The 15,986-nt window shown below is 38.3% G+C and overlaps 1 pseudogene; it reads right to left on the bottom strand.

Moving 5' to 3' along the window:
- Nucleotides 1–11,712: 11,712 nt before the first annotated feature.
- On the bottom strand, nt 11,713–12,770 carry LOC102864809 (annotated as a pseudogene).
- Between the last annotated feature and the right edge of the window lie 3,216 nt (nt 12,771–15,986).

Raw genomic sequence — 15,986 nt, 5'->3', positions numbered from 1 at the left:
CAATTTTTAATTATTGACTGCTGGTGCTGAGGGTGCAGATTATGGATCCAAGTAAGGTAAATCCATTAACAACTTCCATTTTATCTCCATCTACAATGATATTACCTACTGGCCCAGGGGTGAGGATGTTTGTTTTCCAGTTGAGATATAATCCTTAGTGAAGGATGATCTGCAGCAAACATCTCAAATCCTCTTTGCTTTCAGTAAGCAATTGGGTCGTCTACATAGCACAGGTTGTTGATGTGTCAATCCCAATGCCACACTCATTTTCATTGCTGTTAAGTGTTGCCAATTTTGACCCATAAATACTCTATATGACAAAATGGAACTGTCCTATAGGGTTTTTTAGATGTTATGTGCCTTCGAGTTGACTATGACTCATAGCTACCCTATGCACAATAGCTCTGAACCCTGCTCTATCCTGAGCCAATTTCACTATCTCTGACACACCTACCATCATTACTCCAGTTATTGTGTCAAACTATCTCATCCAGGGTCTTCCTTTCCTATATTGTCCCTCGACCCTTCCAAGCGTTATATCCTTCTCCAAAGACTAATCCCCTCCTGGCTACATGCCCAAAGTATGTGAGATGGGTTGGAGCTAATAAAAAATTGGCAGATCAAACCTACACCACAACATGAAAAAGATCTGGTGATCTGCTTCTAAAAAGATCATAGCACAGAAAAGTCTAAGGGGTGCGTCATATGTACAATGTCTAATCATATATTCCTTTTAAATAGTCCTTTCCTTCATCTATACCAATGCAATGTTCATTATCTGTCCACTCTTATCTTAGTCTCCTCCCAAATCCCCGTCTCAGACCTGCTTTATAACAGTGGAGCTCAAAGAGGACTGGGGGGAGAGGGGTAGTTGTACAACAATGAATATTTTTTAAAAAATAAGTGAATTGGAGGAGGAGGAAAGGAGGGAGGAGTAAAATGTGTGACAATGAATGAATGAAAATCTAACTTTTCTTTAAACTTTCATTAAAATCACAATTAAAATTAAAAGAAATTTGTTACTAGAAAAACAAAACCAACAACAACCAAAGAGAAAAGTGTAGGGCAAAGTTCTACCCTCCCCCATGGGCTTGCTATAAATTATAAATCGACTCCACAGCACCCAACAACAAGTAATGAAGTTTGTTGTGATGTGTGAAAGAGATAATCTACATAAAGCATTGAGCAGCTAGTCGGCCATAAAAAGTACTTGGTGAACACCAACCCTTACACTGTATTTGTTTTATGATTCATTGCTTATACGGCCAATTTGTAGGACCTTTTAGAAAAAGATAGCGTTTGTGAAACAACCTTGAAAGAAATTAGTTAGTTTACAATTTTCAAGATGACCTATCACCAGATCGAACAATTCTGCCTTCCATATTTGGTGGTCTTTCCATATGTGTAGCAGTTTTACTACAAGATCATCCAGCAAAATAATCCTAATGCTGTTTGTTCCAGCAAATTGAGGAACCAAAATAATTTAGGCAATTAAGGCCACAGTACACTGAATTATCTAAATTTCAACCAATTCTCAGAAACACCCAATTTTATTCCAGGGAATTATTTAATAAAAAGGTGTAAGTAAATATCAATGAACAGATAGATATTTAAATGTGATCATCTGTACACTTTCCCAGTGATGTTGAAGGGAATAGATTTCTTTCTAAAAGGTTTTACCTATGTGACAGTACAAGTACATCTTATTAAGTCATAACTGATCCAATGAAATATAAAAATGAAGAAGACAAAGGAAAACTGAAAATCAATGAGATATGTTGCTTTTCAGTCATACAGACAATTGAAAAGCATCATATTTCTATGTTGAAGGTACTAGAGATAATTATTTTGCCCACATTATGTGGATCTACTGCAATTGTGGTTTCATTACATGTATATTTTAATATAGAATGTAATAATAAGAATTATATTCATGATGATATGTGTGTAATAACATTTTAATTTTTATGAAGTAGCTCACAGAAATACTCCTGTTTAATCTTCACAGTAGCATTTTGAGGGAGGTAAAGATTATTACTACTTCCATCTTATAGATGAGGAAACTAAGGCTCAGAAAAGTGAAGTAATTTTCCAGTTCACACAGGCTTAGTATACATTTCTACATTAACTAGTAGTCTAAGAGAAGGGTCATGAGTATGGTGACCTAAATTTAAATTCTGAACCTTCTACTTATTAAGTGCATGATTTTGGGCAAATTACTCTACCTCTTGGGGCTTTAATTCCCTCATCTGTGAAAAAGGGAGAATGATATTAAGAGCAGAGAGGTCAGAGATGGCACAGACATAATGTGTTTTGCAAATTGACTTACTTTTACTTTATTGTCTCCTGTGGACACTTCTATCTCCAATCCCATAAAGCATAAAAGTAGTTCCTTCTAGCAGATTCTTTTTTGTTTAATCTTTAGTGTCTTAAAGTATTTAGATACTTGCAATTTTGTCCTCAATAATAAAATCTTAATTACTTTCAACAACATCATGGGCTCCAACCCATCTTTTGGGATTGTAAACATTTCAGAAATAGATGTAGAAGTTTTAAAATAATCAGCTATTTCATATTCTATTCAAAACTCTATAAAAATGACTTTACTAGATTGCTTATCTTTCATCCGAACCTTAACATATCTTACATATAACATAGCTTTAGTGTTTTCTCGTATTTCTAATCTCCTTTAAGCCTCCTTTTCCCAGTTCAAACCCAGTAGAAGTCTTGGGCCCTCAGCTACTTGATATAATGGAATAGATTATTGCAGAGCCATGCTTCCACTGAGGACTACTAGGACAAAGGAACAGAAAAATATTTGAAATAATATTTTTGAAAGCACAGGAGGGCTGCTGGGATAGTCAGTATTTGAGAAGTTTGAGGGACTGCAATGTCAACAAAATGTAAGAAGGCAGAATCTCAGGGAAAAGAGATAAATACAGAAGTACGAGTCTGACTTTCCTTTCATAATGCCTTCAATTAAAAAAAAAAAGAAGAAGAAGAAAAGAACCAGGAGAACATTCCTGTTCTTGGCCAAAAAGCCAAGCAAGAAGTGATTAAAATATTAAGGTGAGGTCTTCAGTATTTTCATAGTGACGCTGAGACAAAAATTTTACGTTTAAGACTCATCAAAGATGATGAACAACAGGAAACTTCTGAGGTTCTCTGTAGCTACCTCCAGGAAGCAGAGAAAGACCAAAGTCTGCAAAGCTTGCCTTGAGTTACTTTGATCTCTTATACATTTAAGATGCTCTAGCTCTCTGTAATTGTCAAATGGTCTAGTAAACAACATTGGAAGAAGCTAATATAATCCAGGGTCTCTAACAATTTTCTTTGCTATATGGTACCTAATATACACTTAAAAATAATCACCAGACAAACAAATAAAATATAACAAAATGGGGAAAAGTTTGGGTAGCATTGCGGAATAAGATGAGTAAAAAATAGACACATAAAAGAAAGATGTTGTTGTTGTTAAGTGCCGTCGAGTCACAGGCGACTCATAGCGACCCTATGAAGGAGAGTCCTCAACACTTGGGTGTCTCTCATCCTCTCTCCAGGTTCATAGGGTTTCCAGAGGCAAGTTATTATGGAAGTGGATGCCACTCCTCCTTCCAAGCTTGTTTTAATCAGGGAGCTCCACCCCACTCTCTGTCCGCATTGGGTAACCAGATAAAATTAACAAAAACAGATTTCTAAATTTTTGTTGTTGTATTGTGTCTGGACTATCAAATTGATTTCTACTAATGAAAACCTAATTTGACAAACTTTAGAATCCTAACTGCCTCCTAGAATTTTCTAGGCAGATAGTTGGGTTTTCTCCTCTAAAGTCCTTGAGTGGGTTTAAACTGCGAACCTTTCAGTTCTAACCTTTTTGATATGTAGTCATGCACTTAATCACTGTGCTCCTAACTCATGCTTATTAACTTATAATAAATGTTTCTATTTTAGGATTTAAAAAAATACACAAACCTTTACTGTTTCAAGTCTCTCTCTGTGTTGTACTCCCCAAAGTCAAGGATCAAAGAAGACTCCAAGTAACTGGCCTTGCACCTTTTCTGCATTCTTGAATTAGTTGTTGTTGTTGTTGTTGTTATGTGCCGTCTGAGTTGCTTGCGACTCATAGCGACCCTATGTACAACAGCCCTAAACTCTGCTCTGTCCTGTGCCAATCGCACTGTCTCTGACTCTCCCATCCCAATTATCCCAGTCACTGAATCAATCCACCTCATAGAGGGCCTTCCCCTCCTGCGCTGTCCCTCCACCCTCCCAAGCATAATGCCCTTCTCCAAGGACCGGTCTCTCCTCACAACATGTCCAAAGTATGTTAGACGGAGCCTCAGAATCCTTGCCTCCAAGGAGCCACCCGGTTTAACCCTTTCCAGGATGAATCTGTTTGTTTTCCTGGCAGTCCATGATATTCTTAATACTCTTCTCCAGCACCACAGGTCAAAGGCATCAATTCTCCTTCTATCCTCCTTGGTCATTGTCCAGCTCTCTGTTGCATAACAACTGATTGTGAAGACCATGGCCTGTCTCAAATGCACCTTAGTCTCCAGAGAGACACCATTGCTCTTCAGTACTTTGGAGAGGTCCCTAACAGTAGACTTTCCCATGGCAATGCGCCTCTTAATTTCCTGGCTGCTGGTGCCAAGACTGTTGACTGTGGAGCCAAGCAAACTAAAGCTGTGTACAATCTCAATCTCTTCACCATCCATCCTGATGCTGCCAATTGGTCTAGTGGTGAGAATCTTTGTCTTCTTGACATTGAGCCTCAATCCATATTGGAGGCTGCAGTCCTTGACCCTCTGCAGCAGGTGCTTCAGGTCCTCTTCATTTTCAGCAAGCAGGGTTGTGTCATCTGCATAATGCAGATTGTTGATAAATCGTCCACCAATCTTGACCCCACATTTCTCCTCATAGAGCCCAGCCTCCCGGATAATCTGTTCTGCATATAGGTTGAAAAGGTATGGAGACAGGATGCATCCCTGGCGTATGCCCTTCTCAATTTTGAACCATACAGTGTTCCCTTGTTCTGTTCTGACAACTGCCTCCTGGTCCAACTATAGGTTTTGCATTAGCACAATCAAGTGTTCTGGGATTCCCATTCTTCTCAGAGTCAGCCATAGTTTGTTATGATCCACACAGTCAAATGCCTTTGCATAGTCAATGTAACACAGATAGACATTCTTCTGGTATTCCCTCCTTTCAGCTAAGATTCATCTAACATCAGCTACAATATCCCTAGTACCACGATCCCTTCTAAACCCAGCCTGGACTTCTGGTAGTTCTCTGTTGATGTGCTGTTCCAGTCGTTTTTGGATAATCTTCAGTAAAATCTTGCTTGCATGTGAAATCAGTGAAATTGTTCTGTAGTTTCCACATTCTGTTGGGTCACCTTTCTTTGGGATAGGAACAAATATAGATCTCTTAGTTGGCCAAGTGGTTGTTCTCCAGATTTCTTGGCACAACTTGGTGAGCACATCCAGGGCAGCATCTGTTAGCTGAAATATATCAAATGGTATACCATCTATTCCTGGAGCCTTATTTTTTGCCATTTCCTTCAAAGCAGCCTGAACTTCTTCTTTCATCACCATAGGCTCTTGCTCATATGTTGTTTCATTAAATTCTTCTGTGTCTGCCAATTCCTTTTGATACAGTGACTCAATATATTATTTCCATCTTCTTTTGATATTTCCTGGATCATTTAACATTCTGCCAAAGCATCCTTGATTATAGCAACTCAAGGTTTGAATTTATTCTTCAGTTCCTTGAGCTTAAGATATGCTTAGCGAGTTCGGCCCTTTTGATTTTCTGACTCCAACTCCTTGCACATTTCATTGAATAATTTGCTTTGTCATCCCATGCTGCCTTTTGAAATCTTGTATTCAACTCTTTAGTATCTTGAATTCTTCCTTGTGCTTTGGCTTCTCTGCACTTCATTGCAATTTTCAGAGCCTTTTCTGACATCCATTTTGGTCTTCGCTTCCTCTTCTGTCTTTGCAATGATCTTTTGCACTCTTCCTGGATGATACCCTTGATATCCTCCCACAACTCATCTGGCCTTCGCTCATTAGTTTTCAAAGCCTCAAACCTTTCAAGAGGAAAAAATCTTGAATTAGTAGTCACAATAAACCTTAATATAATCATACTCTCACAGAGAATTGTCAGAAATACAAGCTGCATTTAGAAGAGGCTGTAAAAAAAAGAAGAAGGAGAAGAAAAGGCTGTGGAACTAATGATATTACTAATGTCAGATGGATTGTGGCTAAAAGCAGACAGTATCAGAAGGATATCTATTTGTGTTTTATAGATTATGTGAAGGTATTTGACTGTGTCAATCACAATAAATTGTAACTAAACTTGAGAAGAATGGGAATCCCATAACATATGGGTGTGCTTATGCAAAACCTATACCTAGGGCAAGAAGCCATTACCTGAACAGAGCAAGGAAAATTTCATGGTTCAAAATTAAGAAAGGAGAGGGTCAGGGGGTCAGGATGTTTGGGTTTTTTTCTCCGTACATTTTCAATTTATATGCTGAATAGATCATTCAAGAGGCTGGAATTTATGAAGAAAAATGTGATATTAGAATTGAAGGAAGATTCATCAACAGCCTGTGTTACACAGAAGAAACAACCTTGTTCAAAGAAACTGAGGAGGACTTGCTGCAGAAGACCAAGGACTATGTCCTTCAATATGAATTACATTTCTACATCAAAAGCAGAAATCCTCAACATCAGCCCAATAGACAGCATCTTGGCAGATCAAGAAAAGACTGAAGCTGTTAAATATTTCATCTTGCAGTATCTACAATCAACACCTTTGGCACTATTGTTGTTGTTCTCTACTGTAGAGTTGCTTGCTATTCATAGTGACCCTATATAAAACAGCCCTAACCCCTGGCAGAATGGTTTCTTTAGAGGGCCTCCAAATATGAAATGCTATCATTCAAATGTCAAGAAATTAAATACACCAAATGGGAAACCAAATCAGAAGTAGAATAAACTTGTTGACAATGATATAGGATAAAAATAACTGTCAGAACAAAGCAAGAAAACACAGCATGGTTCAAAATCAGGAAGGGTGTATCACTCTTTCCCTGGGTGTAGGAGGCTCACAGTGCAGGACTCTCAAGTCCAAAGAATGAATTCCACTCCATTTCTTTCTTTATTTCTTGTAGAAAAAAGGTGATACAAAACACATTTCAGTGAAAGCTGGTTATATTTTCTCAGTGCTATGACCTGCGTTAATGTTCCGTCCAACTCTAATCGCCTAATAATTTATTGATTGATCATATCAAATTAGCTGATCACATCACGGAGATGAGTATATCATTAATAAATGCCAAATTCTATGACCAAATAATAATCATATTCAAATTAAGTTAAATCATAATATAGGAGAGCACAATTCAATCCATGAACTCCTTATCATATATTAAGCACCTCAGAATGTAAATTTCAATCTATATGTGGAACAGATCACCCGGAGGCTGGGTTCTATGAATAGGAATGTGATATCAGGAATGGAGGAAGGCTCATCAACAACCTACATTATGCTAATGATGCAACCTTGCCTGCTGAAACTGAGGAGAACCTGAAGCGCTTGCTGCAGAAGGTCAAGAACCACAGTCTTCAATATGGGTTGAAGTTCAGTGTTAAGAAAACAAAGATTCTAATCACTAGGCCAATCGGCAGCATCATGGTAGACAGTGAAGAGATTGAGATTGTTTACAACTTGTTTTCTTGGCTCCACAATCAACACTTTGGTACCAAGTAGTCAGGAAATCAAGAAATGAATCGCATTGGGAAAGGCTGCTGTCAGGGCCCTCTCCAGAGTACTGAAGATCAACAGTGTCAATCTGGAGACTAAGGTGTGCCAAATCCAGGCCATGGTCTTCTCAATTATGTGCTATGCATCAGAAAACCGGACAATTACTAGGAATGATAGAAGGAGAATTGATGCATTTGAGCTGTGGTGCTGGAGAAGAGCATTGAATGTACCATGACTGCTAGGAGAACAAACAAATTAATCCTGGAGAGGGTGAAACCAGGCTGCTCTTTGCAGGCAGGAATTCTGAAGCTTCGTCTGACATATTTTGGGTATGTTGTAATGAGAGACCAGTCCTTGGAGAAGGACATCATGCTTGGGAGGATGGAGGCAAAATGTAAGAGAGGAAGACTCTCAACGAGATATATTGACTCAATGACTGGGGTAATGGGGATGGTGTGTCAAAGACAATAAGGTTGGCTCAGGATAGAGCAGGGTTCAGAGCTGTTTAACCTAGCTTCACCATGAGTCATAGGTGACCCAACAGCACATAACAACTACAGCAATTTTTACTAGCTGAAAAAATTGTTTTAAATACATTTGATTATAGGCAATAGAGAGTATTTTAACCATACTAAGAAATTTACATTCTGGGGTACTTAATATATGATAAGGAGTTCATGGATTGAATTGTGCTCTCCTATATTATGATTTAACTTAATTTGAATATGATTATTATTTGGTCATAGAATTTGGCATTTATTAATGATATACTCATCTCTGTGATGTGATCAGCTAATTTGATATGATCAATCAATAAATTATTAGGCGATTAGAGTTGGACGGAACATTAACGCAGGTCATAGCACTGAGAAAATATAACCAGCTTTCACTGAAATGTGTTTTGTATCACCTTTTTTCTACAAGAAATAAAGAAAGAAATGGAGTGGAGTTCATTCTTTGGACTTGAGAGTCCTGCACTGTGAGCCTCCTACACCCAGGGAAAGAGTTATACCAAGACCCATGAAAGTCTCCAAGAAATGCCAGGTCCACATGTTGGAAGGAGACAAAATTTTTTTTCCCAAGAACTGGTGAAAAGACAAGGTCTTCTCCTAGAGCTGGCACTCTGAATTTGCAATTCCAGCTTCCTAAGCTGTGAGAAAGCAAATTTCTGCTTGTTAAAGCCATTCACTAAGGATATTTCTGTTAGAACAGCACTAGACAGTTAAGATAAGGTACCAGACCAAGTGCTTTTAAAACACATATGTTCATAGCAGTGTTATTCCCTATAGCAAGAAAATGAAAGTAGCCCAAATGCTCATTAACAAATGAGTGGAATAAGAAATTGTGATTATGCAAGCTCTAAGAAGCAATGTTTTATAAAATCCTATATAAACTGAAAGAGACTAGAGAGCATTTAACTGAGTGAAATATCTGTCATGTAAGGACAAATATTGCATAAGGCCACTATCATGAAAACAAGAGGATAATTGACTAAGATATGCATGAATGTTCAGCAGAGAAAGAAGATAAGAGATAGAAAAATGAGAAGGGGGAGGAATCACTGGGTTAGTGAGGCAAGAGAGATTGCAGTAATGGGAAAGGTTCAATGAGAGTTTGAAAAGATAGCGTGGTAATAGACATAGAACAACAATAATTAATTAGATAAAATAGAATAGATATACAACTATGAGATATCATCTCACCCCAGTCAGAATAGCAAAATTTAACAGAACAGCAAGCAACAAATTCTGGCGAGGTTGTGGAGAAACTGAAACCCTTATTCACTGTTGGTGGGAATGTAAAATGGTGCAACCACTGTGGAAGGTGGTATGGCACTTTCTCTAAAGTTGCAAATAGAGATACCATTTGACCCAGCAATTCCACTACTGGGAATATATCCCAAAGAGATCATAACTGACATCCAAGCAGATATATGCACACCCATGTTTATCGCAGCTCTGTTCACAATAGCAAGGAGTTGGAAACAACCCAGGTGCCCATCAACAAACGAATGGGTAGAGAAGCTGTGGTATATTCACACAATGGAATACTATGCTGCAGTGAAAAACAAGGAACTCATTGAATATTATTCAAAATGGGTGAGTCTGGAGGACATTATGCTGAGTGAAATAACTCAGTTGCAAAAGGACAAATATTGCATAGTGCCACTGCTGTAAAATGGGACTGATATCAGGGTGGGGGTAAGATTGAAAAAAACTGGATAAATTGTGTATACTGAACTGAAACAGATGAGGGACTGAATAATTTAAAAGCGATGTATGATAGGGTATTTTGGTTATCATAAGAGTTCACAATTAAGGTTGCATAGTGGAATGTACTTGGGGCAGTGGGAAGGGTGCGGGGGGATTGTATACCAGGGAGGGAGTCTTTCTTTTACTTTTGAAAGAGAGGAGCGAACTCGGGGGCGGGGGGAGATGGCTGGGCGGGTAGAGAAGTGCAGCAATGAATGAATGGAAATCCAAATTCTCTGTAAATGTTCATTAAAATTATTTTTAAAAAATAGAATATATATGAATGATTATTTAAAACACAATACATATGTACAAAAGATGATGTATATGAATTAATACATGCAAACAATTTCTTTAAATGAAGATGACATAACCATGCTTGTAGAAAGTGAATACTTAAAGCACTTACAAAAGAAAATCAGACTTCAGTACGGATTACAACTTAATATCAAGAAAATTAAAATCGTCATTACTAGACCAATAAGAAAAATAATGAGAAAAGATTGTAGTTGGCAAGTGTTTCATATCACTTGATTCTACCATCAATGTTAATGGTTGTTGTTGTCATGTGCTATCAAGTCACCTGCAACTCATAGCAACTTCTAGGTACAACAGCTCTGAGCCATGTCCTATTCTGAGCCAATCTCTGTCTCTCACACACCTGTCCCCCTTACCCCAGTCACTGTGTCAATCCATCTCATCCAGGGTCTTCATCTCCTGCTGTTGTCCCTTCACCCTTCTAATCATGATGTCCTTCCTTCTCCAAGGACAGATCCCTCCTAGAAATATGCCCCAAATATGTGAAACAGAGCTTCAAAATCCTTGCCTCCAGAGAGCAACTTGGTTTGACCCTTTCCAGGACAGAGCTGTTTGTTCTCTTGACAGTCCATGGTATGTTCAATACTCTTCTCCAGCACCACCATTCAAAGGCTTCAATTCTTCTTCTGTTATCCTTACTCATCGTCCTTCTCTCTGATGCCTAGCAAGTAATTATAAAGACTGTGGCCTGGATCAGGTGCACCTTAGTCTCTAGATTTATATCTTTGCACTTCAGCACTCTGGAGAGCTCCCTGAAAGCTGATTTTCCTAATCCAATTTATGTTTTGGTTTCCTGGCTGCTGGTTCCAAGAATGTAACTGTGGAGTCAAACAAGGTGAAACTGTTTACAATCTCAATCTCTTCTCCATCTATCATGGTGCTGCCAATTGGCCCAGTGGTAAGAATCTTTGTTTTCTTGATGTTGAGCTTCAATCCATTTTGAAGACTGCAGTCTTTGACCTTCTGCAGCAAATACTTCAGGTGCTCTTCAATTTTAGTGAGCAAAGTTGTGTCATCTGCATAATGTGAATTGTTGATGAGTTTTACTCCAAATCTCTTTTTTCCCTTCCTCCAATTCTAATGCCACACTCCTCCTCATAAAGTCCAACCTCCCAAATGATCTGTTCAACATATAAATTGAAGAGATATGGAGATAGGACACATCTCTGATGCAGTCCTTTCTTGATTTTGAACCATCCAGTGTTTCCTTGCTCTGTTCTGACAACTACCTCCTGGTCCAAGTATGGTTTCACATGAGCACAATCAGGTGTTTTGAGATGCTCATCCTTCAAGGTTAGCTATTTGTGTTTGCTGGTTTTTTAAACAATAATAATTTATTAAGAGCCTACCCTTACTGTGTTTAGGGTCAATTTTTCCACTTGTAGATCTTGTGTGCTAGTCCCAGAAAGATGGCTGGGGGCAGAGGAGCAGTGTACTGCTCCATCAGCCCCAGAAGGTGGTTGGAACTCACCTCTTCATCCTACCTGAACATAACAGGAAGCTTCAGTTCCTCATACAATGCCTTTGCCAAGGCCACATTTTCCATCTCCTTCTGCCCCTAGTGCTCCTGCAGAATCTGGTGTTGTTCTGGAGAGGCCTGCTGCAGACATCAAATCATCATCCAGCTGCATTTGCTGTCTTAGATGTCAGTGCCAATCTCACCTGTCACCCTCAGGTCACCAAAAGGATCAAGGTAATCATGCTGAACCTGAAAGAACTCACCCATCTCTAGCAGGATTTTCCTGGCATTGACATGTTCTTTCTCACCACTGATGCCTGCTGTATACATCATAGCAGCTACAGGAAGGTAAAAGGAGGAGAAAGATGTCTTGTACTTGACAATGGATTTGTACCTCTTTTCGGTGAACCTGCTAAGATACACCTTGCCCTGGAGGGCAGTGATGAGGTCCAAGGTCTGTCCAATCAGTTTGATAGGAACTCTGCAGGAAGAGCTCTGTTAGGTTCAGAATATGGGACTGTTCCCAGCAGTAGAGCTTCAGCAGGTGATAGATACATGATTTCAGCAGCATGGCATCACTTGATGGCATCCAAACCTATGCCAGGCTTCTGATACCAGCAGGGCTGCCCACGTCAGGAAAGGGATGAATCTATGATATGATCTAATATAAGGAAGAAAGCTTGAAGCAGCTCCACACCCCAGCCCACCATCAGGGGCTAGTGCAGACTATCAGCATCCTGCTTCCTGGGCCCCACCAGAACTCTGCCGACACCGTTAAACCTTGATTGTACTTGCTTCAAATGCCATTGTGCTCCGGGATCTTCCTGAGCTGGGTAACAGCATCTCCTATTTCTGGGAGACACAGATTGGCCTCAATCAGCACCTTGAGGATGAAAGTGCTAGATGAAATCTTGCTTCCCTTGGGCATAATAAGTCTCTGATTTCTGATCTCCATTCATTCTAGAGGAGGATGTTCTTGGATGCTGGCTCTTGCTTTGGTCAAGGTTAGCCATTTGTTGTGATTCAGTCACTGCATATGATAGCAACAGTCAAGAGATCAAAAAAGGGTCTTTTGCCTTGAGAAACCTGCTACTGTCAAGGATCTCTTTAAAATGCAAAAGAATAAGTATATCAATTTAAGGACCAAGATAGACCTAATGAAAACCAAGGTATTCCATTGATTCCATTGATTTGTATGCCTGTGAAGGTCGGGCAGTCAATTAAGAAGACCAAAGAAGTGAAGATATTGACTAAAGCATGATCTGCCAAAAGAACAAACAAATCTGTCTTGGTGGAAATGCAATCAAGCCACTCCTTAGAGACAAGGATGATGAACTTCATCTCACATATTTTGAGCATGTTGACAGAAGGAATCAGCCCTTGCAAGGGGATGTCATGCTGGGAAGAGTAGATGGCCAAAGGAAAAGAAGAAGACCCTCCATGAGATAGATTGGCACTGAGGCTACAACAATGGACTTGAGCATCTTGAGCATGACAGAGATTGTGAGATAGCACAGAACAGGTCATGGCTCCTCAATCACAGGTCACTATGAGTGGGAATCATCTCAGAAACACCTAGCTACACCCACACTTTAGTTAAATCTCACTACTACCTTGAGATGCTGTAATTAAAGTTATGTCCAACTTACAGATGAGAAAGTGGAAATTTGGAAGTATTGAGTAACACTCTCTAATTGTCCTACAGAATTTATTACACTGTTAGATTTTAATTTTATGTGATCTAGTCTCCACATTAACTATCTTAAACAGTATACTCTGTTACCCACATGGTAGATACTGGATAAATGCAGGCTGATTGATTAGAGATTGAAGATAAAAATCTATGTATGACAGGTTAACTGAGATGCATTACGGAAAAGTATCATAAATGTGGAACAAAATATGAAATTGAATATATACATGATGCTAATCAAGTTTGAGACCAAGAGATTATCAGTAAACTCAACCATATGTCATATTATTTTGTTTTTATAGGGCCTGAATGTCTTGTATATTCATCAAAGATGTCTCTACCCTCTTAACATTCATCAGCATGTTATTTGTTTAGAAACTCAAGGTTGTTGTATGTGTTAACTGAGACTAATTTATAAACATTATGGGTTTTACACATCATCTGGGACCATTCTTTACTATTTAGTGCCAAGATTAGGAAAGAAGAAAAAGAAAGCTGGGAGACAAGAGGTTCACTTTCCTGTATTACTGTTGCTATAACAACTCCCAGGCTTTTTTCTGATGAACTGTTGCTATCATTCAAAAATTGGGTGGGGAAACTCCAAAGTTTTGCATTTTTATTTTTTATTATTAACTTTTTAAGTTCTATTTTGTGTCTTATACCAATGGCTGATAAACCATAAGGCATGGAAATTGTTTTGATTGCTTTGGGATTACATTTGTTGGCTTGTATTATTTAAAAAAATTAGAAAATAATTACTATACTTTTAGTTGATACTTATATTGTGTTATGGATGAACAAATGATAATGTTGACTGGTTTTGAAGAATTATAGCAAAATTACCAGCCCACTTTATAAGTGACCAAGATAAAACTTTCTGATCTAGTGACATCGATTATGGGAAACTAGATGGACATGAATACTTATTGCCTGTCCGTGTGGGAGAATAGACACTTGTGTGTACCGTATGGCTAAAGGGACTATTGCTTTCTGCCAAATGTGGTGCCTGAAATACCCGTTAGGTCTTCAGATATTTATTTTTCAAAAAATATTTTAAATGAAATATAAGTTATTTATTTATAAATACAAGACCCATAAATAAAGTCTGATAACTAAAGTAATTATTAAGTGCACATATCAGGTCTTAGCTGCCGTTGAATCAATTCCATCATATGACAATTTAATAATTTTACATATTGTTTAATTTTTGGTGAAAGTTTATCGTGCAAATTGGTTTACTTTGACAATTTCCACATAAATTTTCCAGGAACTTAAGGGTCTCTTATCACAAGAGGTCAACCTTCTCTTTAATTGTGTTCTGTTTGTCCCCATTCTAGTCCTCTAGTTTTCCTAGGCAAAATATTGAATGACTCAGAAGCATCAAAAGATGATAGAAGGAACATACAGATTCACTGGACAAAAAATAATTGGTCAGTGTTCAACTATTTTCATAGGGAGCATGCAACAAGTACCAATGGTGCTGAAGGAAGTTGTTTGAGCTGCACCAAAGCCATCTGTGAAAACCAAGACTCCAGGACTTGATAGATGACCAATTCAAGTTTAATCAGAAGAGGATGTGCAATAAGATTATCATTGCTGGCACCAGATGGACATTGGCAGAAAGCAGAGAATACTAGAAAGATGTTTTCTTGTGTTTTATTTACTATGCAAAGGCATTCAATTGTGTGGATCGTAACAAATTGTAAATAACACTGAAAAGAATGGGAATTCCAGGACACTTAATTGTGTTTGTGCAGAAGGGTTTGTTCAGACAAAAGAAGGCACTTCATGGTTTAAAGCTAGCAGAGATGTGTGTTAGAGTTGTATCTTTCACCATATCTATTTAAAATGTACACTGAGCAAATAATCTACGGAACTGGATTATATGAAGAAAAAAGTGACATCAGGATTGGAGGAAAATTCATTAACAATCTGCAGTGTGCAGATAACACAAACTTGCTTATATAAAATGAAGACGTCTTAACTAACTTACTGATGAAGCTTAAAGACTGTAGCCACTAAAATGCATTACATCTCAGTGTAAAAACAGCACAAACCCTTACAGTTGGAAAAATAAACAGCATCATAGTCTATGGATAAAAGACTGCAGTTGTCAAGGATTTCATAGTACTTGAATCCAAGTTCAGTGACCACAGAAACAGCAGTCAAGAAATCAAATGACACATTGCACTGGACAAAACCACTGCCAAAGACTTCACTGAAGTGCTAAAGAGCAAAGACATTGCTTTGAAGTCTAAGATGCACCTGGCCCAGGTTATAGCATTTTCAACTGCCTCATATGCATGTTAAAGTTGGACAATCAATATGGAAGACAAATGAAAATCTGATGTCTTTGAATTGTAGAGCTGGCAAAAAATGTTGAATAGCCCATGGACTGTTAAAAGGACAAACAAATCTGTCTTGGAAGCAATGCAGTCAAAATACTTTGTAGAATTGAGGGTGGTGAGACTTTGTCTCATATGCTTTC

This window comes from Elephantulus edwardii, unplaced genomic scaffold, assembly GCF_000299155.1.
Source record: "Elephantulus edwardii isolate Elephantulus edwardi_28Jun2011 unplaced genomic scaffold, EleEdw1.0 scaffold00022, whole genome shotgun sequence".
Taxonomy (NCBI): Eukaryota; Metazoa; Chordata; class Mammalia; order Macroscelidea; family Macroscelididae; genus Elephantulus; species Elephantulus edwardii.
The sequence above is the reverse complement of the archived record's forward strand: the minus strand, read 5'-3'. Positions and strand labels throughout refer to the sequence as shown.